General features: G+C 43.1%; 1 pseudogene; it reads left to right on the top strand.

Annotated features, from left to right (window-relative positions):
- Cox6c2 (cytochrome c oxidase subunit 6C2) lies at positions 242-656 on the top strand (annotated as a pseudogene).

The raw sequence follows: 878 nt of genomic DNA, 5'->3' as shown, positions 1-878 counted from the left end.
TTTCTGTTGCTATGACAAAAGCTATGACCAAAGCAGTCCTTGGGAGTCAGAAGCAGGCAGATGTCTGTGAGTTCAACACCAGCCTTGTCTGTATACCATGCTCTAGTCTAGCCAGGGTTACACAGTGAGACAATTTTTTAAATCAAATGCTATAAATAAATAAATAAATAAATAAGCAAACAAACAAATAAATAAATGCCTTTTTTTTTAAAAAAAATTAAATTAAGAAAGCAGCTTGGAGGTTTCTCCGAGAACCGGGAAGGACGTTGGTGTAGAGGACATTGGCTACCATGCGTTCCGATGCGCTGTTGCCCAAACCACAGATGCGTGGTCTTCTGGCTAAGCGTCTGTGGGTTCATATTGTTGGCACATTCATTGTGGCCCTGGGAGTTGCCGCTGCCTATAAGTTTGGCGTGGCTGAGCCAAGAAAGAAGGCGTATGCAGAATTCTACAGAAATTATGATTCCATGAAAGATTTCGAAGAGATGAGGAAGGCTGGTATCTTTCAGAGTGCGAAGTGATTTCAGAATACAAAGAATTCTTTGGATTGCGCTCCATAGAAGTTCATTGCTGACCTGCGCTCCTAAACTATGAAACATGAATATGTGGGCTAAGGAGTAGTTTCTTTCAATAAACAGTAATTATATGGACAGTAAGAAAGAAAGAAAGAAAGAAAGAGAGAGAGAGAGAGAGAGAGAGAGAGAGAGAGAGAGAGAGAGAGAGAGAGAACGAGAGAGAGAAAGAAAGAGAGAAAGAAAGCAGCTTGGAGAAGAGGGCTTTCAGCTCCAGAGACATGGCAGGGAAGGTGTGGAGCAAGGTGCTGGCTTGGCAGAGGGGAAGCAGAGATCACACTCCATCTGCACACAGGAAGGAGAGAG

This window comes from Mus musculus, chromosome 12 (assembly GCF_000001635.26).
Source record: "Mus musculus strain C57BL/6J chromosome 12, GRCm38.p6 C57BL/6J".
Classification (NCBI taxonomy): domain Eukaryota; kingdom Metazoa; phylum Chordata; class Mammalia; order Rodentia; family Muridae; genus Mus; species Mus musculus.
The sequence above is the reverse complement of the archived record's forward strand: the minus strand, read 5'-3'. Positions and strand labels throughout refer to the sequence as shown.